Source organism: Colius striatus, chromosome 1 (genome assembly GCF_028858725.1).
Source record: "Colius striatus isolate bColStr4 chromosome 1, bColStr4.1.hap1, whole genome shotgun sequence".
Lineage (NCBI taxonomy): Eukaryota > Metazoa > Chordata > Aves > Coliiformes > Coliidae > Colius > Colius striatus.
In genome coordinates, this window is record NC_084759.1 from 201,356,155 (window position 1) to 201,383,772 (window position 27,618).

The 27,618-nt window shown below is 37.7% G+C and overlaps 1 protein-coding gene across 4 annotated transcripts in view; it reads right to left on the minus strand.

Annotated features, from left to right (window-relative positions):
* The window catches only part of CELF2 (CUGBP Elav-like family member 2), a 370,482-nt gene that overhangs the window by 264,408 nt on the left and 78,456 nt on the right, over positions 1-27,618 (minus strand). The window contains exon 2 of one of the 4 annotated variants that reach the window (XM_062020124.1): positions 15,076-15,194. The exons of 2 other annotated variants lie outside the window; for them this stretch is intronic. The gene's annotated coding sequence lies outside the window, so the exon portion shown is untranslated. Of the gene's footprint in view, positions 1-10,131; positions 10,193-15,075; positions 15,195-27,618 lie in introns of those variants that run through there. One more of the 4 variants, XM_062020150.1, reaches the window with a different exon arrangement.

The following is a 27,618-nucleotide window of genomic DNA, read 5'->3' on the forward strand; positions in this document are numbered from 1 at the left end:
GAGAGAGGAGCAATGCACTTAGATATTTCTCCCACCTGAGCACTAAAGTCTAGAGAAGTTTTAAGTTCTTTCTGCCTCATTCATGAGCAATAGATACCCAGACCAAAAAGACACACACCAGCTCCTCCACATGCTCCCAGCTGCACAGAACATCCTTATCCTGATGATAAAACTTGAGATTTTGCTTCAAACAGCTCAACTTCCACAATACTAGAGGCTGCAAACATTAGACTGTTGGAAGGACAAGGGAGGATGAAGACAGATCATAGAATCATAGAATGGTAGGGGTTGGAAAGGACCTTTAGAGATCATCTAGTCCAACCTCCCTGCAGAAGCAGGGCCACCTAGATCAGGTCACACAGGAACATGTCCAGGTGGCTCTTGAAGACCTCCAAGGAAGGAGACTTCACGCCCTCCTTGGGCAGCCTGTGCCAGGGCTCCCTCACCCTCACAGTGAAATAGTTTTTTCTTATGTTTAAATGGAACTTTTTGGGATCCAGCTTCATCCCATTACCCCTTGTCCTGTTGCTAGATACAACAGAAAAAAGGGAAGTCCTAACCACCTGACACTCACCATTTAGATATCTTCTCTAGACTTAACAGCCATGGTCATTTCTCTTTTAGTCACCCAAAGACTGATCAAGTAGCATGATATATATACATATATACATAATCTTGATATATACATATGATATTCTTTAACTGACCCGAGGCTGAAGACATTTTCAGTTTGTTTTTCTATAGTCTTTTCCTTTGTTGTTCCTCTTGGTGCTATTTCTCTCCTCTTTCCTTAATACTAATGTCCCTGTTTGGCCTGATTTTCACAACAGACCTCCTTTCTTAAATAATCTTGATTTTGACTTCTACTGCAAGCTGAGGCTGCCAAACTTCCAGCCCCCTCAGCTCTACAGATAGTACAGTTAGGTCAGTTTTAACTGTGAGTTCAAAGTCAGCGTTTAGGAAGCTTAATAACTGATACCTGAGCATGTAAATCTCCATTCAGAGACAAAAATGGGACCACCACCACTAAGAGCTCTGCTGGACTGCACCAACCCTCAAGGATCTGTGGTGTTGAGTTATAAAAGTATTTCCCCTTGCAAGGTCTCTCCTGAGCAGAGATTGTCATGTCACACTGTTAAATTATGTGTGATGGGTCTGTCATCAGGATTACTCTTTAGAAGAGACAGTTTGGAGGCTGCCAGATTCATTAAACATCTTCAGTGGGACTTCATGGGGGCCTTTCACTTACCCTGAACAAACAACAAACACACCCTTTGTGCTCAAGAACAAAGGGAGTTTTTGCACTTTTGTTTGATATCAGTCACAACTGGAGATTAAAGCTTCTACTCTGTGGATTTCAAAGTTGTCTCCCCTCTCCAAAGCTGCTCCTCTTGCTGTTTGCTAGGCACTTCAAAAAGGTTTACAGCTAAAAACCCCCAAACACAACAATATTAATAACAATCAACTTCAGAAATGTTTTGTATTTTTGGCATTTAAATGTATTTCACTTGTAGATATGACTGGGGAAACAAAGTGCAGGAGTAACATATGCAGGAACTGTATTTATCCAACTGATTCTGGATTTGAGGAAGAAACTTCTATTTTCCTAGCAAAGGATGCAAATGAGGGAACTTGTATTAAGCCCCCATAAAAAGTCATGACTCTTCTCTTGCAGTCTCCATGGTCTGATGTGAGTCAGAAGTGGCTGTTCACTGGTGTATACTACAGCTGCAAAAATAAGTATTGTCCAGTTCAGGAAAGAAACAAGTCATCATTAGATCTCTGGAATGTTGCAAGGAGGACCTGAACCTAAGGCTTTGATTGTATGGGAACCTCTTTCTCCTCTCTGATCTGTAGGGTCTAATAATTTTAAGCTTCATCTGTGGGGAGAGGTTGGCAATGACCTCTCCTCTCATAACAGCCTGGCAATTAGATGTATCAATTTGATCCAGCTCAACTCTTCCCAATCTGTAAAGATTGGTTTTTACTTTGCTTGAATGTCTCTCTCCACACCTCCACCTACAGAAGTCAATTATATAGAAAACAGAATACAAGCCAAACAAAGGCTCACATTCTCCTACTGAAATCCTTCAGCTCTGTCAAAGGATGGATGGAACCATTTTGAATATAAAAGTCTTCCCCTTCAGCCGAGATGTCAAACATCAGACGGCAGAACAGGAAGGTGAGAAGGACTTAAGCACATTTACCTGTGCAAGAAGATGAACATTTTAGTGCTGCTTGATATGAACTCATTTTGGATGTCTGTGTAAGACTGAATTTGTTTCTTGTAATTCTACTGTAATCCATCAGTAAGGAAAAAATGTCTTCATTTTCCACCTAAAATAGTAGATTTTATGAAACATGGCTTGTTTGGGTTTTTCCCCTCAAATTATCTTTCTATATGACACTTGAACTAGGTGCCTATTCAATCTAGATTTTCCTCACATTGACACCACACCGTACCTCAGATATTTATCTCTTAGACAGTTGAGTCATATGACTTGATACCTGCTTTTAACTAGATGCCAGAGCACCGCTGTAGGAACACCATTTAGAAATGTGTGCAGTGATTTAAAATATGCCAAACCAGAAGTTAACAGAAGCACACGTGTGGATTTGATGTCTCATTTAAAGCTCTTTCTCTTCTAATCACGTTTAGAAAAGTTGAGACTGTCAACAAATTGTGATATTTGGAACTTCTTCTGGGACCTAAGACAGCTCTTACACAAGTCTTTCAAGAAATACCATAGAAAATTCTACAAATGCAAGCAATTTGAGAAAGATTGGGCAAATTATGTGATTTGGACATGATTTTTGCTTGCCAGTTCTTGTAATGGTCCATCTGATGGCACCCGAGTATCTTATTTAAAGCATTTTCTGATCATGCTATATAAAGAAAAGACTACAAAACATATTTCAAGTTCTTCATGTTGGACCAGTTAAGAGAAGAATGTGAATTTAAGAGTTACTCAGAGGCCCACCTTGCAACACTTGCTTAGTAGTTCCAATATGAAATGATTATTGCAAGCAGCAGTAAACATGGTTAAATCCTCAATTTTGTGTCAGCATTCTCTTATTTGGACATAAATTATGCAGAAAGCCTCTCCAAAAGATATGTGCTGATGTGGATTGGTAGCACAGGGCTTCAATGCACAGCAGCCCATCATTAATATTAGGTTTGCTTTAAATAATGAAACAAAAATAAAAATGTTTCCCAAAGGACACAAACCATAAAGATATAAAGTCATAGTGTGGGCAAGAAAACAAGTTGTGTAGTTCAGAGCAGCTTCATAAGTGTTAAGCAAACAGCCAGAGAATGTACTCAAGGGGTTTCTATTCCACAGGAGCTTTCCCATTTACTTCTGTGTAGTTTAATATCACAGTTGATCATGTTGAAGTTCACTGTTACAATCTAAGATAGTGTTACAATATCACTCGTGTGGCAAATTTCTTACTGTATCAAAATGTCTTCATCTCTTTATTTCCAGTTCATAAAGCTAGACTGGGAGGGAGAGAGGAAAGTTCCTACTTACAAGTAGTACCATTTCCACAGAGATGCCGTTTTAAGTATGGTGCGAGGAAATGTACATAAACCCAAGTTGCCCAGTGACTGTAATCCAGGGAAGACAGATGGCAAGTGGAAGAAAGAAATGAGAACACTGTGAGGGTCTTATCCTGACAAAGTCAGGATGCAGCCAAGGTAAGCAGACAGACCTAGTAGGAGGGAAATGCTCCAAAACCCCACTATTGAAATGCTTGCTGGGATGGAAATACAGTAGTGCCAGGAGAGACTTTTTGCAAGTTTTCAAGACCATGTATGATTTCTGTCATTAGCCTCATCAGTTCTCATTGCTTCTACCCTGCTGCACCACTAATCCATGAGCATATGATACTCACATGGAGCAGATGAAAGTTGGCACTCAAAAATCAAGTTCTGTGTGTCACCAATGCTTGAGTAGCCCTCAAGGTTGGCCAGCTGACTGTCCCTCAGGGCTGAAATGCTTATGGCTAGAGGGCATCCAGCTGTTCTCTGCTTTGTCAGTTCTCAAGGCTGAAAGGAAAAACTTGCTAAGTTTAAGTGCCTCCATGGAGGTACACTGCAAGGAAATACACAGACAACAGTACAGCACATAAGTCCAGTTCTTAGCCTTAGTTTCAGGCAGAATAAATAAAATAAATCCTTTTTCAGAGCCTGAAATTCATACATCACGAATCAGTTGAAGAAGTCAAAGGGTTCTGGCCTCAAAGAAAGGGTTATCAAACATGTTATAATATTAAAGAGTATTCCATATTCTGCCTAGTGCAGTTCAACTTCACTTCATCACAAAGTTCTTTGAAGCCCTTGACCTCTACTTTCTGAAACAGAAGAAGAGTAGGAAAACATATGTTCAAAACAGATTATGATATTCAGCTGCTCCTAGGAAATTCTCTATGCAGCACCAGTAGATCAAATTATTTTCGTTACATCATTTGGTCACAAAGAATAGTGACATAATTAGGAAGCTAAATAGCAACAGTTTCCTTCTGGTAAATTTGCTGTAGCTAATTTTGTTAATAAGTCTGATAATTGTTTTATGCTTATTCAGTATGTTAAGTTTACCTAATACTAAAACCAATCAGAACCTTTAAATTAATTTTTGTTTCATTTCTAAAGGAATCAATGTCATTATTAATCATAAAAGGAGTGCCGAGTCAGAGGATGATAAATCTCCTTTGGGCTTATTTGACTTTCATATTTATGGTTTGGATAAGGTTATTATGAAGGAATTTTCAAGAAATGATTGAGAAGGAAAGGGAGAATAGTGAACTAGGAAATACTTCACTCAAGTGCTGTGCTGCTATTGACTTCAGCAGAACGTATGCAAACAGTTTGATTTCTTGAAGCTTGGTGTCTTGAAGGCTTAAGCATGGTAAAAGTGTTCTGCCAGGCTACAGAGCCCTAGGATGTACAATTTTCAAACCAATACACTAAATAGTGGATTTACAAGAAAACAGGAGACGAAATATAGGGCACAGAACTGATGGGATTTTACATGCCTGGCACCGATGGTTTCACTTTTAGAGCATGAGAAAAAACATTCACTCAGGCTACAGTTGCCTTTGTTGCACTTCCAGCTTCACTGCAAAAAAACTTAGGAGAGAGCAGCTATTTTAGCTACACTTCTACAACTCAATGTATGGTAATGCGGTGAAACGTCCTAGATAAATGTGTCCAATCTTCACAAATCCAGTGTTTCCCACATCGCTTTTTACATGCTTTGACAGGATAAGGTCAATGCCCATTGGCTTGCACAAGGGATGGAGAATGTCATCAGTGTTGCTATTGTTATAGTAACATTCCAATTCAGTTTTGGGAGTTGATCGTCCTTGGTCACCACGCTGAGGAGCTGCACACTCACATGCTCACTGTTAATTTTGTGTCTTAAAAGACAGGACAAATGGTGCTTTCAGTTGAAGAGCAGTATTATACTTTACTACTGTCTTGAAAGGGAAAACGAATGGTATGTGATGCTGAGATGTTGGTAATCAGAGGTTTTTTCCTACAACTTATCATGCCTTCTGCTGAAGAAGATTTTAGAAAACCTGAAAGTCAAACATGGTTGAACATGGATCTGAATTCTGCCTGTGTCTTCCTTTGGTTACTAATCTCCCAGACTTTGAGATCCATGGAGTGTGCAGCAATTTTCTCCTCTATCCATCCCACTTGACCACTGTACCAATAGAAACAGATGAAGAGCTCCAGACATCTGCTCAACACAGTCTGATACAACTGCCCACCAACAAACACCAAATAAATATGTTTTAAACATACACGATGGAACACATTTCACTGATGAAATACACAAAATGTGAATGATTAAAACAGAAATAACTTCAATGTGAGTCTTACAAAGGCATCCTTTGTCTTTCTTCGTATCTTTTAAGAGACAAACCTATCAAAGGAAAATGTTATGATAATGTATTACCATGCTGAGTTAATTGTCAATTGCAAGTTACTTAAGTGTACTTTAATGATATGTTTAAAGCCTTATTTTCAACTCTAATAGCTATTAATGGTAGGAAGAGAAAATGAAACCAATTTTCCCTAAGTTAAAGTGGAGCTCTATTAAGCATAAGTGAACAAAATTCTAAATATAATAAATTCTTTAGGTATTTCAGCTAATGGGAACCCACACTGTCCATATTTCAGTCTAGCTACATACTGCTTTCCAGGCAGCACTTATGTAAGATCACACAGTATCGTGTATGTCAGTACTAGAGAAGATGAATTCAGTTCTTCAAATGGTATAAAATAATTCCCAAAGACTGAGATGGCTGAACTGAAAGGAGAATGACATTTACAAAAGATTAATTCAATATGAAAACCCAAGGAGACATTAAACCTGGTTTTCAAGGATTCCTTTCTCCACAGAGAACAATGTTTTGTAGATAGTTGACCCTGTGGACACAAAACCAAATTCCTACTAAAATTCAAAGCATAGAATCATATAATATCTTGAGTTGAAGGGACCCAAAAGGATCGACTCCCTGGTCCTTGCAGGACTACCTTGTGTTAAATGTGACTGAGAACATCCTCCAGATGCTCCTTGAACACATCTACAGTTAAGCTCAAGAAATTAGTTTTGGGTGCCAGAAATTCCACCCCTAAACAATTTCCTTTTGCTTCAGTTTCTCTGCTACACTCTTTAACACATACCTACTCCCTCTCCACCCAAATGAGCAGATTCTGCATCTTTTGTGATTTAAAAGAATATTACAGTCTTATATCACCTGTTGTCTTTTAAGTTGAGCAGCACGACCAATCTAAGACAGGAAAATCATTAACTTCGCTGGTACCTTCTGTCCTTGAGATGCCATGAGTGTGAACAACTAATTGCAAGGTGTTTGCAGGTTATTCAAGAAAAGACCTTCTTTCCTAACTCACGAATCAAGATAAATAAGATTGAATCTGTTATGTGGAACAGCACAGGTGACATGCATGACACCTTCCAGTGTCTCCCATTCTGGTCTTTTAAACCTGATAATTTTATTAAGGTATGTAAGTGCCAAATAATTTCATAATAAAATGCACAGAGAATATGGTTACTAATGTGAAAGTCAGCCCTTGTCAGTCATTACAGGTTCAGTAACTTTGCTTTACACAACAAAAAATATATCTATACTTTCATTACTGATTTGTTTCTTGCATAAGCACTTCTGAATCAGGCCTATGAAACCTTATTCCTTCCTATTCCATTTTCATTAAGAAAAAATATTGAAAGTCATCTCTACCTTGGGAGCAAAGTACTCATTAGGAAAAGTTGTTTCTCTCAATCATCAAGTTTCAATATGCTTAAACTAAGCTACTCTTAAATCTTACAACTTTACCTCAGCAAAGTCTCAAAGAGAGAAAATTTTAACGCCAGAGATGCTGAGGTATTTAGATCTCATTTGTGACTATTATGTTGTGCAAGATCCCAGAAATGGTGTATGAACCTGCCAAATGTCAACACGTGTTCTTGTTTATGGATTTTAAAGGCTAAATTATGGGGTTTTTTCCCTTATAGCATTTAAAAGCATACTTCATAAAGCATCAGATAAGGTTTATAACAAAATGTCTCTACATCCACATATCTGAAAGAACATATGTTTAGTTGTTTGTTGCCTCCCTCTAAACAAACAACATAAATAGAAAACTGTGGTAGAGTCCCTCACTTAAAAAAAACACTTAATATTTCCAAAAACAAGGGAAAAAACTCCTGAATTTGAACAATCCTACCACTTACATGTACAATGGCATATGCTGGAGGCAGCAGTGCTGGTTGAAATGGTAGATAATGAATGTGATTCCTAGAGGTAGGGACCTATCTATGGCTTTGAGTTTTTATTTCCATGGGAATGTGACTCTTGTGCTGACCATTGTTATGTAAAAGAGGACAATATTCAAAGTATGTATACACCCAGTATTCATTCAGATGAATAGAGCAGATAGTAGGTAAGCACCAGACTTCCAGCATGAGCTCCTAAATTGTCCTTCACTTTGTAAGGAATGTCTCACCTGAGCAAAGATTTGAAAATTGGATGTTCATGTTAACATCCTGATGGTTTTGTTAACCAGGATTTCCAGGTCCATTTGGACTCTCATTGAGGTGAGGCTGCAAAAAAATTGGTCAAAACTCAAATGCCCTTTCTCATGGGAGCCTTTTGTAACAGGAAAGTGATTTCTAGAATCTCAAGAGAAAGCAGCATTCCTGCTCACTAGTCTTATTACCTTTAAGCCCTTGCCAAAAGAGCTGCAGATTTTCACTCGTGGAGTGAAAGAACAGAAGAGAAGAAGGAAATTTTATGCTATGTAAACAAATATTCTACCTGAAGGAGAATAAAAAAAAAGCACCAAAATGGCAGTCAAATATTTACACTTGTGAAGATTCAGGCAAAACATCAAATCAAGCTGTACTGTTAAGAGCCTCATTCTCTTCCTCTCTATTCTTCCCTACTTGCTTTCTTCTATATGTGCCATTCTGCTGCTCTTTTCTGCAGCAGTGTTGAGCCTTTGTGAAATCCACTCATGTTCCTAAAAATATATTTGAAATTTTTGAGATCCTAGGACTTTTCTTTTTCCTGGTTGCATATTTTATGAGGTGATTTTAGTATTTGGGAACCCCCATCATTCCTTTAAATTAAATACTTTGTAAGATCTGATTTTTTAATCAAATTTTGTTTGGTGTAGAAAATTAAATCCAGTAATTCTGGAATGCATCAGATTGCATTTCAACTAGACATTTATTGCACAAAAGGTCTGGAGAGAAGATGCTCAAGGTACTGCTGAGTCTTCTTAAGCTCATTTTATATAGTGTTAGTGAGTTTGATAATCATAGTAACACAAACACTTTCCTGCCTGAGTCTGTGTCTACCACCTAACTTCATAGTAATTGCTCCTTGTCTGGGGAAAAAAAAATGAAGCAAAAAAACTGTGGTATTATTATTTTAACTCAAAGGCACTAAAATCAATATTTCACAATACAGTATCAAATAATTCTTGACAGGGGATTATACACCCCTTGACCAAAGCAGAACGATTTTAAAATTGCCAAAAGAATTTGTCCTGGATGTGTTTTGGGGATATAAAAGAATTAACAAATATTTTCAGTTGTTTTCCAACATAATTCATTTATTATCCTTATTACTGCTACTTTTAAAAACACCACCAAATAATTGAAACTATCAAAAGAACATATTTAGAAGATTGTGACGTAAGAAGTAGAAATCTTACAGAAAGGGACTGCTCCGTGTATTCAACTAATTGACAGTTTCCATACCACCAAGTCTATCTGAGAGTTTTATTCTGAAACAAAACCTTATTTCAAAAGAAGCAGGCAGGGCTGGAAATGAGTTTCAGTGGGTCACACTTAAACCCTTTTTATCTCTCACCAAATCAATCCCTTGCTTCAAATATACTTAATTGCCAAAACAAAACAATTAACAATATCAAACAAAGCGTTTTCTTTCCATGTTCTCCCTCTGGTTCATCAACATTCATCTGCCCACCTCGCAGATTTTCAGATGCTCTGACTGTCCACTCCTGTTAAAGATCAATGCAAGGAACAATCACTCAGAAGATCTGAAAAAACATGCCCAATTGGGCAGCCCTAATTAGTGGATACTTTTGAAATATTGGGTGTTTTGGAAGAGTTTCACAGGAACCATGTTCTGCACAGTAGCCCCACTTAAATTATTATTATTTTTTTACTGTTATTTTTTTTATAAAGGAGAAACAACAACTTTATCCACACTGGAGAAGTTAGGGATGAAATGGCTATCAGAATGCTGCTCTAGATATATACTGATCTATTTTTTTAGTAACATAATAGATGAGTTTTTCCATAGAGCCCAAACAGACATAAAAGCAAAAAAAGATCAGTGACACCAGCTGCCCTACAAGGTGCACACAAGAGTTCACGGCAGATATTTTGTCTGATCCATGTTACCTAGCCCCAGTCTGAATCCTTCCCCTGCAGCATCCTCAGATGCATCTGCAGTGGGAGCAGCTGGTGGCTCAACATCCTAGATTTCTCTTTCCAGAGCTGAATAGCTTGGAAGAAGAAAGGGGGCCCACATTCTATCCTCCATCTGAAGCAAGGACAAGGTTACTGGATTTTATTTCATGTTGTCTTGAATACACTCCTTCTAGGAAAGGCATCAGCATGATCTGCGGGTTTCACAGGCAAAGTCCTGTGCTCAAGCTTTCCTATGAGTGTTGCAAAGCAGAAAATTCTTTTCAGTACTGAGATCTATTGCATATGGGCCTTGTTCCCACTCACCACTCATCCCCCCCGCCCCATGCTGCAGATATCATATAGAGGAATTTGAACATAGGTGTAAATTCTTTCCTACAGCTGCTTTATATTCCAGAGAGATATAAAAAGACTTTAATGTAAAAGATAATCACCCTTCTTATTCCCACACTCACATTTGTATTATGTGAACAATCTCCTGAGGAAAATGTGTTGTGGATGCTTTATGTGTTGATCAGCTTTACTCTTACCCATAAAACAGCTTTACATCAGTGTCAGTGATTTTCTTGGATGTAGTAGTTTTATTATTGTAGCCCCCATTGGCCCTATTAATGCACAAGGATCACCTCAAAGACCATAAGGTCTGCAATCTTCCTTAATTATATCAGTAAAAATGAGATAAAAGTTTGGTTCTGTTGCTTCATTTCCCAGTACACAGTTAGTGTCAGTTTAGATAACTTTTCAAGCAAGTGATCCTTTCACAATGAAATTCAATGACTTTTTAAAGTTCAACAGATTTTATTATTATACTTTCAAGAGAAGAGCAAGTGTTTTTCTTCTGATGTGTTTTATTTTGCAAAATAAGGGGGCTGCCACACCTCAATTAAGAAATGTCATCAATGTAACCTTTTCACCTTCTCTGGGAAAAAAAAAAACCAACCAATCAATCAAAAATCTCTCTTCCTGAAAGCTCAGTTCCTCAAAACAAACTCCTGAATTTACTTTCCCCCAATTATTCAAAGTTTATCCAGGTATCCAGAGACTTTGCTATCCATGGAACCTAAGGGAAATTATACAGTGATTGACTTCATAGTTATTGCAATTTGACATTGTGCTTTTCAACCTCCGGGGTCTCAATTCTTACTTGAATTACACAGATTAAGGATAATGGCACTAATAAAATAACTGCCAGTTTATAAAGGTGGAAAACTGAGAATGATTCTGCCCCAAAACTTTTCCAGTTCAAAGGCAGTGAAGGCTACACTTCTGTACACTATACCTATTTGGCGGGCTAAATTGCTTTCAAATTGCAAAAATTCTGTTTTTATTTTTGCCAGTTTAGATGGATATAAACATTTAGGCTGTAAAGAGAGATTTGTATATTCTCCAATTGCTTAAATTCCTATTGAAAAGGTATGTTACATCGTTTGAAGCTATTCTTAAATGAAATAATATATGCCATGCATCATCACACCTGATGGTTTGTATAATGCATCTACTCAGTATTTCAGATTTTCATGAAGTTAAAGAAAACACGAAACCAGTCAGTCTCCCCTTTTTACTACTCACTTTAATTGCTTCATACTTTCAGTAGTCGTTCCCTAGATCTTATTCCTACCTGTAGCAATGAGAAGCAAGGCAGCCTATATTAATCTCATTCAAGCATCACTTACTGCCACTTATATAATTGCATTCTAGACAAGCAAAAGGGTTTTGGAGTCTGAAAGTCATCAATATCTCATTTTTATCTGTGCTCCAGACACAAGGAGCATCACTATGCAGAGCTAAGAATAAAACCAGCATTAGCAGTAACAATTTGGCCTTTGGTCTGTTACAAACCCTTCTCCTACTGCAAGGTCTGATTTTCACTATAAGTCTAAAAATAGGTCCCTGAAGCATGAACCACAATTAAATAGCTGCAAAAGAAATCCCATCTCACTACAGAATAGCTAATGCAGATTATTGCAGGTAGTTTGGGAGCAAATCCAGTACCAAGAGAGTGCAATTCCAGCATACTCACGGCTAGATTTGTTTCCTACATTTCTGTACTCTCATGAAAATGACACAATAGAGTTTCCTAAAAGTATCCAAAACCTCCACACTTTAGAAACTAGAAAGTGAGGGAGCAGTCTTGTGTATTGCAACTGACTTCGTAAAGTCTTACTTTCCTTTGATGAGTGTTAACTTCACTCACCATGTTGAGTTCCCCAGGCTTTGATCCTGACAGCATCCCTCAGAACCAGGCTCCCTAATTTTACCAGACGTGTGTGCATACATTCATCTTCAAACTGTACATGCCTGTTGTCTGAATCCGGTCTTAGATCTGCAACTTCTTTGTAGGGTAGGTTCATGTTATAATCATGCAAATCACCTTAGAAATAGTGTTTTGAAGAGAGACATTTTAATAATTAATTCTGCCTATATAAGTCTTTCACATCACTTGTAAAATCAGTGTATTAATTAGTGTTGTTTGTGGCAGTTTTACAGGAACAACAGCTTTCTCTCCCTGGCCCCTTCTCTTATGGTGTCCACTAGTAGGAAAGCTTCATGCCTCTGCCCATCCCTCTTTCTTGTGACTGCACTCCCAGAACAGCTAACCATTTTGCTTTAGAAAATGACAGCATTGGAAAAGCAATGCAATGAAATTTCAATGCTCAGTTAATAATTTATCATGAAAAGATTCACCAGGGTTTTGTCATATTCTTCTTATGCCTACACCTGCATCTCTCCCCAAGACATTAAGAGTCACCTGAAAGCCACTGTTACAATATAAATTGGTTAGCAGCTAAATAAAAAATAGCTTATATTAACTGCCATTTCAGAAGGATACCATTTCAGCAGCAAGGACCCTTATGCTGATGAACGTATTACAAAACCCTGAACCAATTTATGTTTATTTATGCCTAGAAGTTGTTAAAAATAATAATTAAAAAAATACTTCTAAGACATAGCAATCGTTTTTCTCGAGCAGCCTTCAAAAATCCTCAGCATTTTAATTGAAGATGCTTTTTTTGTTTGGGTTTTTTATATATAAATATACAATTATCACTGTAGAGTGTCACGAATGCAAGAGAAAGAAGTTGAAGGCAAAATGTTTGCTCAGTTCAAACAGCATCACATGATGCTACATTCAGGATGGCATGCCTTTGAAAAGGCACTGTCAAAATCTGAAGGCTTCAGTGTACTTTTCATCTAATATCTGTTTTGGATAGGACTTACAAAAGACACTCTGCACTTTGATCAGGGACTTATATTTAGAAAGGACTACACGAGCCAAATGATTTTTCCAACAGATTCATGCCTTGTTTTCTGTCCACTGACTATCCAAATAGGTCCCTGGATGGTAATAAATGATGACACTTGCTTTAGAAAGGGAAGAAAAAAAAAGCATAGCCCATCACTAATCAGATAAAACAAGAGATATTATTTATATGGAAGATGTACCTTTTTCACATAACTCCAGAGGCCTCGGTTTCTGAAAACACTGCATTCATTTCTAAAGGCAGCAAGACTTAAACACTGACATGCTTTGCTGAAACTTGGCCTTGAACCAATTCTCAAATTAAAAAAAGGGGGGGAAAAAAGTACATAAGACACCAGGCACTCTTTCAGTTTTATTCCTACCTAACAGGACAGACAGGCATAGAAACAGAAAAGATGTAAGACTGGAACGTGCCAGGCATTGGAAATATGAACTGAAGAATCTGGCTGCAACATCTTTTGCAGTACTACCAGTCTACACTAATTTTTTAATACTCTTTTTTAAAAAGAAAATAAATAAATCTGATAAGTAGTGATTTTTTTCATTACTGGAAGATGATCCTCATAGAAATCACAGGACTATGTCTTACATTTTTAATACTATGGTATATCATTGAGCTATCCTGTTATCCTGTTCCCCACTGCCTGAAATTTTGCAAAATTTCTTGATTGCTGAAACTTTTGCTGCCTACACTTTCATTGCTGACTATTGCAGCATGGGAGGAGGAATTTCAACCTGACAGAAATGATGAGAAGGTGATAATCTAAGATAGGGTCTTCAGTTGAAGTTGATGTTGGTTTCTGCTAAGCAGAATGTTAAAATTTCCTATCTACTTCAGTGCAAACAGAATAAAATTCATCTTAAAAGTATTGCAGAGACCTGGTTCAGTCCATAAATCTTGGGATATATTTTTATTTTACTATGTCTCCTTAGTGTTCTAATCCCATTAACTCTTGTAAAGATATTTTTTAAAGTTTTGAGGTTTGGTTTTATTTGGTTTTTTTTTTTTGGCCTTACTTTCTATAACTGTACTTAACAAAACTAACAAGGTTTCAAAAACTTCTCTGCACAACATATTAGAACACAGGTCAGAAATGTAAAAAGTATCAGAAATGCAAATAGTATCAGAAAGAAAAAAATTAAATCTTCAAAGTTTATGTTGCAAGAAAAATGGAGAGCAATTTCACACCATGTCTGACACTGAAATATGGAAGAGATTAATATATAAAAAACCCCGTCAGCTACTCTGAAAATTGTACTATTTAAAAAGTTATTTCTAATATTTACATCATTTTCTTGGCATATGGGAATCCCCTTGACCGTTTATTTTAGTGGAGCAACAACTCTTTACAGCAGCCTGAAGATGTGACAGGTACGAGGTCTATTACTTCACTTGGATTTAACCAGATAGAACAGCTTTCAAAGTACATTACTGATAAGGGATGGTTTGATACAAAGAGCCTAACTTTATTAGAGGCTTGGCTGATTCAGATGCCTAGAAATAAGGTAGTTGAAAATCCTCACAGTTGTTTGATAACTTCAATGCTGCATAAGAACAGGAGGCTGATGAGATGCTGATAAATAACAACCAGCATTAGAGGAAGGAAATCAGTTATGTACATTGTCACAAACAGATTTTGCAGCTTTTGAATCCGAGGTTATTAACTTTCTAAATGTAGGCAGATTTGAAAGCCTAAAGCAAGGAAAACTTAAATATTTACAAATGCTGTAATCTTACAGTACTAAAAAAGGAAGAGATCACTGTTTGTCTCAAACATTTCCAAGCTTTTATGACAGATCGTCTCAGAAGTTTCTTACCTTGCTCTCTTCACTGCGTGTACTTCGAAGCTCAATTGGATATGGTTATTAAATAGTTCCCACCTTTAACAATCAAAACTCCAAAGCCTCATTACACTGATGAAGTTAAAGATGACAACCTTGAGTGTGAAACATTAAAAAAAAAAGGAAAAAAAAACCAGTTGCACTCTTGACTAAAGCAGACAGAGTTACTTACAAGGAAGGCTAATCCATTCGACCTGCTAAAGCTATATTTCACGTTTGATTAAAAACATGCCACTCTAAGTACACAGAAAAGGTTGGAGCATGACGGAGTTGGGCCACTCCTGCTCTAGCTAATATTTTCTGTGAACTTGTGGGGAACTGGCAGAAACATTAATCTTCTTTCCATCCCCTCTCTCCCCCCTCTAAATCCGCTGCTAGGAAAACACTCTCTTGTGAAGGCCATGGGGAAGATGTCCCTGCTGAGACAGGATAAAAGACTCTTACATGACTGTTACTAGCCTGTATGGGTCCATCAGTGGCTCATATCCAGGAAAGCAATCTTATAGTCTGTTGATCTGTGAAAGAGCCCTCTACAGATTGTGAGTGACGAGCAAGCCCCATCTAGTTCCCATTATAAACACACCTTTGCAAAATAAACATGCTACTGGCTTTTTGCAACTGTAGTTTACTGTATTCTGTTATCACTTCGATCACAGAGAGGTAAAAAGATAAAGACGACCATGGAGAAAAATATATCATCTTTTTTTAATGCCATGTACATTCTTAATTCTCTTTTCAATCCCCTGGTGTTGTAGGACGCTAAATGCACTGGAAATTTAAATTGGCATCCAGCATCCAAATCACTGAAAGAAGTGCAGCAGACTAGAAAATAAAAGAAGAAGCCAAAAGGCAAAAAAAAGTCTAAGCACAACTGCTGGCATATTTCCCCTTTCTCTCTCCGTTTTGTAAGTCACACTACTTTCTAATTTGCAAGGAAAGAAATTAACCTGTAACAGAATGTCACAGTCTCTGCCACACAACAGGGGTTTATAGTATTTAAGCCTCAGTAAAAATTAATCCTAACTTGTAAATAAGAAGTGGATTCTCTTAATGATATAGTATGGACAGCTCCTTTTCTTGTATATCGAGTCTCTTGCACAATAGAACCTTTTTTAACAACCACTAAGGAAACTTCTCCCAACACTTGAGAGAGTGTTGCTTCTTAAAAAATTAACAGAGTGCATCTGGGCCACTTCAGAGTTTAACCCTTTATTGTATATCCAAGGCTTCACATCCTTTAATCTTGTGTAGTAGTAGATTCTTTTATTACTGGATGGTGTTGTCATGAATAGAAAAAGACTGCCATCGATGTATCTTCAGGATATAGGGTGCATCCGAAAATCATGACAAGTTTTACATTTGTTTGGCCTAAATTAGGAATGTCAAAAAAACAAGCCAAGATCTTATCAGCCCATGGAGATTGCCTCATCATGAGAGATAAGTCACCTAGTTTGAAATAGAGTTGGCAAGACACTTTGAAAAATGGAATTGCCTGCATGCACCTTATCGCCTCCAACACCTTCAGTCTGATGCTTCCATTGTATACCTTTATTCCTAAACAATAGTACCAGGAATTTGTATAAGTAGAAACTACTCACCCCCCCAATCCTAAACTATATTAAAAAAACAACAAAAAGTCCCAAACCCTGGCACCAGTGAACAAAAATCAAATGAGGATCTCATGGTCAACCTCTGCTACTACAGAAGAACACTAATTTTTTTTTTTTAGGTTTTCAGAGCTGGAATAATCTAGCCTATGGCATAATAATCATGCTCAAATTCACCCCATTATTTCATTAGTTGAACATTAACAACAGCACCAAAGAAAGCAGTGTTTGGGAAACATCAAATGTGTAAATCATATCAGAACTGCAAAAATCTCTGTAGCAGGGCTCCAAAATACAACTGAGAGAATAAAACCTTGCTGTGAAACCACACCCTGAATAAAAGCTAAGCTATGAGAGCTTTATGTGTATGTCTCTAATGTTTAATTATTAAGCACCTCTTTGACATGAAGTTGTCATCTGTTAAAGGGATCAATGATACAGAAATGGGGCAAAATTCATGGAACTAATTAAGAGATCTAGCTCTTTTGGAGTTGTGTGTTTTTGTCTCTAGTGATACGCTGTCTGCTACAAAGGTCTTAATTTCAGTATGAACCCCCCACAAAAGTTAAGATCTCCTCTTTCTTTCATAAAAGAATTAAATGATTGTGTTTCAATTATGAAATTCCATGAGAAAAAGATTTTTCTAAAGTACTTGGGTTGATAAATCTTCTGCAAGCCAGAAATTTGTTGGTAGTGACTGGGATATGAGCTCCTAAATTCTTAAAAGTTTTCCTGCTATAAAACTAAGTTGTTTTGAAACCTTTGCAAAATCCAGTGCTTCCCCTTCCTTCTGTGAAATGTAATTGCTACAAGCTCACTGAAGAGAGGATATTTACTGGGTCACAGTTTAGTAAAGCTTATCTGCACAAACACACAGGTAAATTAAGGCAGTTTGACTTGGAAAAGAACCACCACATTTCAGTGTAAGCATCTTTTAAAAGGCCTTTTGTTATTATTCTTACAAATGGAAAATGCAATGCAACACTGCAGGATAAAGTCTGTTGAAACCACGCTTTATTTTGAAGGTATGGCAAACCAATAACATAATGCAAAGAGAAGCTAAGGAGCAAAATAGAGGAGGGGAAAATTATTTGGATTCTTCTGATGGCGTAAGTTCAGCCCACCACATCCTATTCTTTCTTCTTTTAATTTTACATGGATAATTAAAGTGGGAAATTTTGCATTCTGCTCTGATTGATTCTATACCACTTGCATTCACACAATCACTGCATTAATATGTTAAGTTTCATCAATGCATGCTATCAGATAAAAGATAACCCTGCATATCCCCCACCTTACTCAGGCTGAATTTGTAATATCCTAGCATCATCACTTACCCATACACACTCTATGGCTATCCCTGAGATATTATTGGGTCTTGTAATGCAGCTTTTATTGCTCAACGATCATTTTCCCCTAGCTTGTAAAGATTATCTATGCATTCATATTCCATAATTCTATCTTTCAGAGCTGTAAGGAGTTTAATTTTGATTTCTTTGAAACCAACTTCATGAAAACTGTTTGACCATAAAAGCTAATTAGTAAAGACTCTCAGTGTTAATCATGTGCAGTAGATTATAGCTGGAGAATGCAAAAAGACCGTTTCTTCCGTAATAACTGCTGCATTTCATCATCTTAAGCTACACAGCAATGCAAAGGTAATGACATTTTTATTTTATCTTTTTATGATGGGACTCATCAATACCACTATCCATTCTCAGTTTTTTTTCTAACATCTGCTTACAATATCCAAGCAAAGTCTCTGGAGAATCATACAATTGTTTTCAGATGCTAGTACACAGAAAATGAAGATTTTGAGATCCCAAGAAACATTAATGCCATGCAGCCTGATAAATGTTAGTTCTGCCTCTGACTCATTCACATTACTGGCAGTTTAAAAGGCCTGCTAAGAATAGTGCAGGACAAAGCAGTTGGCTTGGCTCTTTGAGGCAACAGAACTTCTGCATTCTACAAGGGTGGCCACTGAGCAGAAAAGCTGGTTTGCTCTGTTTGTGCCAGGCTGATGAACCAGCTTTTTAGGAACATTCAAGGAAGAAAATCCTGAGTAGAGCACTTGATACAACTCACATCCTCAGGGAAAAACAATTTTAAGCAGGTAATGGCAATATGATTCTTGTCTGACTTATCCTGAAAGGAAAAAACAAAGAATAATGCCATATCAGTCGCAATCCTTCTGTGGCTTGTATGGCCCTTGGTGACTTAAGGAACTGAAATCATCTAATGATACTTGACCTGAAACTGCCCTTCTCATTCATAAAGATGAGTGCAGTCCAAATCTGCAAAGCTTGGGGTCTACCTTATTACAGGGTAGGGAAAATTCTGAGAAGCTTCACTAACCATCATGTAATTCATATGTTGCTTGCAATCAATTCTTTTTATTGTTTGATATTTGCAAAGTACCAAAAGTGTTCTGCACCAGCAGGTAAAGGCATGAAGAGAAGTTTCTTGTCACAAAGATTGCCATTTAGATACACTGTGTACTGACAAAGGAGAGTGTAATGGGAAACAAAGAGTGAGCAGAGTAATTGAATGATGCATTTAAGCATACATTTTGTTATCTCTGTGGGGTTTTATGTTTGTTTTCTTCTTGACTTATTGAATTTGGTGTTCATACTTTTCAATCATTCATTAGCTAAACAGTTCTCCTGTGGTTTGCCTAGATTAGGAAATGAGGATTGGGACAAGCTAAAACTATGAAAAAAGGTGGGTATTTCGTTAAGCGGAGGCAGCTCACATCACTTCTGGAACACCTCTTGCTACATGCTCATTAGCATTTACCAGAGAGCTGCCTAATGGAGGCTATACTCTGCAGAATTAGTTTTTTCTTAAAACCAGTCAGTGAAGCCTTCACAGACAAGATGGTTGGCTGCAGACATTGCAAGTTGGCCAGAGAAAGCTCAAGCAACCAAATCATTGGGATTTGGAACATAAAAAGAAGATAGGCAGAATCTGTCTAATTAACTTGACAGATCATGGAAAATGGGTGATCTTTTTAGCATCTGTCAGTCTATTTGAAGTTATTCTGTGAGACAGCATAATGGAAAGGATTTATGGAAAGATTTATTCCCCCCACAAAGAATCAAAGAACAAGTTGGCAGAATCCATTTCATATAAATTTAGACCTCTTCAGAGAAGATGTCCACATCTGAACCACTAACTCAGACTCCCCGAGTGCCAATGATTATTTTTTCCCCCATTGAGTGGGAAGCAATCCATACAACCTATTTTAAATATCTCAGGAAAATTTGTTTGGAAAAGTGCCTGCTTTTCTCTACTGACCATAAAGGAAGCACTGAACAGCCAGCCCAGATGAGGATACGTGCAGAGTTGATATCAATATGCCGTTATAACGTGTTGTTTAGGATTCATCTAATGTCTTAACCAATGCTCCATGGGAAACACGGATCAGCAAACGTTACAAGTCTAACAAATGTATATCTACATAGAGCCTTTCCCTTGGAGGTGTCTGTCACTTATTTACTAAGTATCCACTAGGAACGCAGTGATGAGAGGGTGTTTGAAATATGTAACATTAAGAAAATGGGTATAATTGAATAAAGATAAAACATGTTAAAAATTCCAAGTATTTAAAGTGGGTAAATTTACAGGTAGTCTTTATGTGATGCTACCCTCATTTAAAGGAAGCTAAGAGGAAAATGAAGAGGCTGAGCACACACAGCTAAGATAATGTGACTGTTTCAGAACTAGGACAAGAAAGTATTGACATGAATGATTTTATCCCGTTTTATCAGAGCAATGTAAGTAAAGCTTCTCTCTAACAACGCAAGCAAAGATTGACTGCTGCCTGGCACTTTAATATGAAATGCAGAAAAAAAAGTCCATTAGGAAATCTGAAAGAGACATCCTTAAGGAGCCAATAAAGTTGTGCTTACCACTATGGATATTATAACCTCTTGAGGCAATAATCACATCTTCCTGTCTGCTTGTCCCTTACTGGGAACAAAAATATCCCAACTCACCAACCTGCCTCTAATTAGTTTTCACCATCCCATTATTGAGTTATTATTGCTAATGAAAATAAAATCCAAATTCTAAAAATAAAACCACAGTATGTGTTCAGGCTCTCCAAAAGAAGACTGAGATCTTGTTAGTCAATATTATTCCTTCCTGTTGGAGCGGAATTCTGTGTAATTCTTACATCCTCAGAAATGTCAGCTAAGATCCAGTTCTGACTTTTAAACACCAGTGATGCCCCAGCTACATTTTCACATTACATTCAAGAACCAAGAAGTTTTCAGGACAACATGGATGATTTAGATACAGCTTAAAATGGAAGATGATGAAGTCACCTACATTTATATTCAATGCTAATGTAACACTGCATGTAACATTTCCAGTTGTTACACACAAATACATCAGGACGTGTGGTGGACTCTCCTGTCCATAATTTGTTTCAGGGACCAATTATAACTGGTAAGGCAATTGTCATCTGATGTGAAAAGGTCCTTAACTAGTGCACTAGGCTATTAAAGTGTAAAAACATTCTTAGATTTATATTCAGGATAACAGTGTCCTTTCAACTATCCTCGCAATATTTTATTTCAGCTACACCCAGGAGTAAAACAGAAACCACAGCGATTAGAACACACTTATCCAACAGGCTTGGGACTTCTTCTTGGAGAATCAGCTTAATTAAGTGTGGGGGATTTTTTTTAATCTCATTTCATAACACTTTGTTTTTTATGAAGAGAGAAAAAAAAAACCCAACCTTGCAAAACAAGTATCCCACATTCTGAAAACTCTTTTTTGAACATATGGTCTTATCCTTCAGAAATTATGAGTTCTCTTGACACAGGCTGTGACAATCAAGATGCATATGAAGTACTGCTATATTATAATTACTCAGTTATGCCAGGCTTCTCAACAAAACTTTCCCAGAAGTTCCTGTCACTCAATTTTGAATGAGCATTCAGAGATTTGAAGCTCTAATGAGCCTTGATCAAGTTGAGGCCCCACCCAGCCTATGAAGGCACTCTCTGCTAGCTATGCTGAGAGTCTTGGCAGTAGTTAGCCCCAGGCAATGAATACCAAGTCTCAGGCAACTTCCAGAGAACTCAGAAAGCTTCAGCTTAGAAACAGTCTCCCATGAAAATGGCATCAACACACTCCCATCTCCTGGGAACAGATGGATCCATCAGATAAAGCTTTACAAAACGAGAAACGAGCCAGGCTGGAAGTGTGTTACCATATTACAAACTCTGCTTGCATTTCCTCAACCCCTTCCTATAAAAAGACTTGTTATTGACATTATGTTAATACATTTCATGGGGGTCACCTGATAAGTGTCTTAACTTAATAATGGAGTGAATTTGGCTGATGTACCAGTTAGTGCTCGTGCAAGTAGCATTTGAAATCTAAATCTGATTTTAGTCTGGATGGAATTTGCATCTCTTCTAGATCAATTTTGTGCAACTGCAAACCCCACATTTAAAGAGCTGTGCCCAGTTACTTTTCAGTGAAGTGCGCAGTTTCTGATTTTGTCAGCTCTCTCTTTGCCATTCCCTTTCCAAAACCCAAGGATACAGAGAAAAAAAAAGTTACAGTGATAAACTCTGACAGCTCACTTCAGCACAGCAAAGAGAGCTACATGAACCCTATACATCACCCCAGTGAAACGTAACTATAGTTTAGGGCTGGGCATATTTGGAATATGCCTCTGTTCATAGACTATGCCCCAGCTCATAGACTGTAGCTGCAGAAAATGGCAAACCCTTCAGCCACCCACCAGACATAGTTGCAACAAGCTGGATCCACATATGTGAGCTCTTCATGGGTCTGCAGCCTCCAAGCCTCCTGCTCCACAAGATGCAAGCAGATTCTCTGAACACACCAAGCAGATTAGCACAGAAATAATTCCAGCCCATGGCCAGATATTCATTCTGGGGAACTGCCAGACTTTACACACAGCCAATCCATTTTTAAAGACAGTGTCTTATTAGCGCCTTACAGTTCTTGAATTACTTTGCTGAGTCTTTCTAATGAGACAGCAATCTGTCCAAGGGTATTAAGAGAAGTAAATGATAGACCTTTAATTTCTGATTCAATTACACTGGTGTATTCAAAGGTTTGGGGGATGACAGCAGACTAGAACACAGGAAAACACAGGGAGCAGTTAGCTACAATGCATGCAAGAACAGTCTTGTGAGCACTGTCTTTTCAGCTTTCCAGAAAATTATGATATTTTCTTTTACCTTCTTTAAGAAATAATAGCCACAATATACTAACCTTCCCCTTCAGCCCTACATTATAGAACTGTATTAATACACAATCTAAACAAACTGTAAATTTCTGCATCAGCTCTTTTCCTCCTATTTACATTTTACCAGCCTTTAATTAAACCAGTTCAGCAAGGTGCAATTTTTAAACACTTTTTTTTCTAGACCTGCTTCCCAGCATGCAACCAGTATCAAGAAATGACAGTTGTTTTCTCCCAGAAAGATAATTAAATAGATTTCACTAGCCAAAATGTATTCATTACCATCTAATTCTCAAAACCATACAATACTTTCTTGCTTTACCCTGGTTTTCAATTCAGAACCTAACTTGTGTGGTTTGACAAATGGTACCACACAGTGGGACAGGTACATCACTACAGTTCCCGACTCCTTTGTGTTATTTCAAGAGTAATGCCAACCTTACAAAATCGGTGGCAAAGATAATAGTGAAACTTTTCCCCCTTAACTTCATCTGTCTCCAATGTGGACTTTTCTGTGGGAAAAATGTTGCACTGATGCCCTTCAAGTCAGCAGTGAAAACAGAGGATGATTCATCTCACTCCAATATGGAATTGTAAAGGGATGTGGGATGGATCCCTTCACCTGAGAAGGTGAGGTACTGCTTCAAAACCAAGTGAGAATAACACAAACACCAGCAATGAGTCACATAAGAAGGGAACCACATGGAAGTTTGGCATGTTTCCAGTGGAAACAAGGCCGTTTGGATTGCCACTTTCCTACCAAAAAGCTTGGATTTTATATTTGAATTTTTTGTTTGCATGCATTTCCCATCTTCTTTTCTTCTTTGAACACTTCCCATAGAAAACCACAACTTTATGTAAAACACAACAGAAAAGTTGCTGAAACTAAGAAGCTTCATCTGGAACAGCACGGGGAGGACATTAACTTTCACCCCTCATATGTTTTGGGTTGACGTGGTCCTGACAGGTTCAAAAGCTGGGCTCTATCTGCATGGGTTATGCATTTTGATCATACCCATGAGGCACTGTGGTTAAGACAGCACAGTCTGAGTCACTGCTACTTGGAGAAATGGTCAGAGTCTATGCACCAGGGGAGGTTTAGATTGGATATTAGAAAGAACTTCTTCACTGAGAGGGTTAAACACTGAAACAGGCTGCCCAGAGAGGTGGTGGAATCACCATCCCTGGAGATATTTAAAAGCCTGGTAGACGAGATGCTGAGGGATGTGGTTTAGTAGTGGGCTTGGCGCTATTAGATTAGGGATTGGACTTGATCTTAAAGGCCTTTTCCAACCAAAACCATTCTATAAGAGTATCCCAGTCCTTCAACGGCATCTCTGAGACATGGTGCCCAGCTGGGTTCCTTCAGTCTGTAGATGTAGTGATTTGGGGAAAAAAGACCATAAAAATTGTTCATAGCTGTCAATTTTCCTCTACCATCAAAAATGCATTCAACATGTAAAAATTAAATGTGCTTTACCTCTACTTATTTTTGGCCTTTCAGTGTAGAGCTATGTATTTCCTGAACTCAAGCTCTTCCCTAGCCTTACCCAGTGAACTCCTGTCACTTGAACAGTATCACAGGTCTGCCCTTTTCCTCCCTGGATATGGGAACTCAAGCCATAGGTTATAGTATTAATCCATTCAACCTCTGCCCAAACCTGCAAGATTCACAGAAGCTCTGGAAGAAAGAAATCACTCCAAAGCAGAGAAATCTCTCTGTGCTGCATCCCTTTGATGCCCTCCGTCAATCCAGTAACATTTAGGTGATAACATATTGTGTGCATTCACAAAAGAATCTACTTTAAATAATGGTCTTGTTACAAATTTGTAAACATTGCTAAGAAGCAATAATACCTCCCTTCACGCTCACTTTTGGAACAGATGCTGTCACTGTTGCAGACCATCTGCAGATAGGAAGATATCTTAGCAAATATCTCCAAAATCCCTCTGCTTAATAAGCAGATAGGGAGTAACAATCAAAATCAGAACTGCAGCAAGAGATGCTCATCTGTGTTGCCGCACTTCTCGCTCTTTGGACTAATTTCAAGCTTTTCTTGATGAATTTGACCTGGGTTGGTTCAAGCTGAATCACTGAAGTCAACTTTGCTGAGAACTGCCCTGCCACTTGTGAAAGCATTTCAATAAACACCAGAGAGTTGCATTTTAGCTCATTCACCCTGTCTTTACTCTTTAAAATAGGTTTGGTTTTATTTTTAAATATAAAAACCAGTCTTTTGCTCCATCTGATGATTGCTCTTGGAAGATCTAAATTCACTGCTTGGCTTATTACTAAGCTTTCCTGAATTGGAAACAAAGTTCACCCTCTGGATTTTGATGCAGGGCAAGACATCCTGGTGGCTTCATGGGAAATTTGGTGCAGATGAACTCAAGGAAAGGAAAGGGCTGAGACATGTCAAAAAATGCTTGTTGTATGGGCAGCAGGAAGCAGCTCCAGGCGTAGGAGGTGAGAGAAGGCAGCACGCTGGGAGTGGGAGAAGGCTACAAAGAAAGTCAGCTCTGAGAGAGTGAGGAACATAAGGAATATCACAGTGTGTGGGATGAGATGAGAACAGAGATGTAGGTTTTTAGAGAACTTTAAAACAATTATAGGTTTTTACCATGGGAGGTTCTGTTTGGCTAGATCAGAGAGCTTGCTTCCTTGTTACGTGCCTGGAATTGAAGCTTTCTTTGAAAGAGCTTGCTCACACTACTTCATACTTTCAATTAACATTTTATTTAAATGCTTTAAGATAGTTTCTAGATATATTAAAGACTTACTGATGAAGTCTTAGATGTAATTTACATATCTAAGTTACATTTGCATTCAATAACAAGACAGTTTTCCAGTACGGAGCATGCCATCAATAGCCCCCTCTACAAGCACCCTGCTGAATTTCCCTTACTGCAGTGTTCACTTCAAATTCAAATGGCTACAAATTCAGCTAAAAGAAAGGAGACAAGGAAATAGGTAACTTTTCCAAATTCTAGCTTGATGCATTGCAGAGTACCATTTTAACATGCACACTGTTCAGCTACCACTTGGATATATCTTCAGGAGTTTTACAAGTGTCACAAGTGTCTTTTTAATTTAAAATTCTTTTTTTTGTTGTTAAAAAGGGGAGAAAATGTTTATACCCATCCTACAAATAAAGCACAAAGTATCAGTGTCTTTCCACAGTACATCTGCAGACTTCCCTGGAGGATTTTTCATTATAAAATCATATCTCAGTTATCAAGTCTCAGCACCATAAAGAACATATGGGATATGTGATAAAAGTCCTTCCTTTTTTTTTCAATCAGGAAACACCAGTAAGAGAGACTGATGGTTGGAGAAGATGTTTCTTTTTTTTTTTTTGAAAGCACATTTTGAGAATTTCTGCATGTAAGGAAGACTAAAAAACATGGTGAGAGAAGCAAAAGATGACTGATGCCTCTCATGCCTGCAAGCGGCAGCCCACTGGTAAGCATTGCGCGGGCAGTACTGGACACAGGAAAATTGTGTGCATCTGTCTCTACTTACTCTGAGAGGCTCTTATATGGGCAGAATAATATCAAAGTGGATCTGGTGGAAGTTTTTGTCTTTTCTTTTTTGGTCTTTTTGGTTTGGACAGTTTGATTTTTCTTATATTAGACTTCATGATTCATCATAAGATTTATAGAGACCATAACTCTTATAAGCCTCTGGAAGGTCAGAAGAGACTAACTTTCATGCATCCAGAATGCAGGAAAATAGTGAAGGGAAAAAAAGGCATTTGGAGTTTTTCCTTATTTGTTGGTAATCCTTATTTCCTGTTTTCTTGAACTCTAGCTCTAATTCTTTAAATCTGTATCTTATCTCACAGATAGAAGTTGAATTTACACAGAGAAACACGTTCTAGGTTTTAGTTCATACAAAGAAAGCATCACAGATGAAAGTCAGAAGAAAACTGAACATCTGTATCTCTTGAAGAGGTAGAACACTAAGAGTTGCAAAAGCCCTAAAAGACATAGAAAAAAAGGATATAAAGCATCTTCTTTTTTCTGTGGAAAGATATTTGAGCAGGGGCTGAGAAAATTTTCCTGAGGGTATTTCTTTCCGTAGCTGCCTCTTTTTGACTTAGCCAGCCTGTGTTTCAAAGCAGCTGCTAGATAATACCAGATGAACTATTGGCTTCCTCTTGAACAACTCTTATGATGCTGTAAAGACAACAATTCCTATTAATTTTCTATTATCCAGTGCCCACTACCAAGGCCCCACAGCATTCCACAAGTTAGTCAAACACCATCTACTTAATATCAAAATTTGAATACCTGCATTAGAATATCAAGCCAAACTTGGCTACCAGATTTTTCAACATCTAGTTGAGCTCTGATTATTTTTATCAAAAGATTGAGTATCTAAAAATGTCTGTTACTGTGTCCCTGGCACTGAGAGATAAATTCATGATGGGAATTTATTTCCCATTTGTGTCACATTACCTGATGAAGTAAGTCAATCACTCAAAAGACAAAATGGATGACAAGAGATGTAGAATCTCTTTCTGCCTTGCCCCAGCTCTACAGCACTGCAGAAAAGTACAACTGACAAAGTTTTTAATCAGTCCTTCAAGTAACTTTTTATTTATTTATTTTTAATCACCTCAAGTACTTGCCATTCATCAGGCTCACTGCTTTTACAGAAAATCGTCAAGC